Source organism: Schistocerca nitens, chromosome 9 (genome assembly GCF_023898315.1).
Source record: "Schistocerca nitens isolate TAMUIC-IGC-003100 chromosome 9, iqSchNite1.1, whole genome shotgun sequence".
NCBI lineage: Eukaryota > Metazoa > Arthropoda > Insecta > Orthoptera > Acrididae > Schistocerca > Schistocerca nitens.
The window spans coordinates 350,233,405-350,234,040 of NC_064622.1; positions in this window are offsets into that span (position 1 = coordinate 350,233,405).

Sequence of the window (636 nt, forward strand, 5' to 3'; positions counted from 1 at the left end):
AGAAATACCACTGTGACATCTTTAACCCACATTACACGTCACATAAAATTCCGAGCTGAGGCGTTTTTTTTCGCATGTGTCGACACCAAACTGCCTCAGGCGCCGTCGAACTCGAGGGTGACGTCGCAAGGTGCCACGTTTTCGCACCATTAGAGAGGAAGGTTGTACCCATATTTTAAATTTAAGGTTCATAATAGGTGAAAATTACAGGATTTCGAAGAAGTGGTCCTTTAATTCTGTTTTGCAGTGTACTTTTGCTGAAAGACTTTGCAGCAACACTTCATGGGGAAAACCCTTTTCCTCGGGTCTTACTTCAGTCCTGATCTCTATTGAAAATATCATCGCCCTTAATCTGTAATATAAGTACATACTACAAGATTAGCTACATAGAATTACTTCAAGTTTATAAATCTATTTTTCATCCCTCGCTTCGGGAATCCAGTCTTGATCTTGAATCACCGATGGATTGGGTTTCTGCACGGCTCATCGTTCCAGATACCTAAAAATACACAGAGCAGAATCAGTTACTATGGCGCTAGGAACAGCGACACTCAAGGTCACCGTTACCTAAGGTCTACCCCCCCCCCCCCTCCCACCACCGATACTGTTCTATATGCTGCAACAACTGCTCTGCGG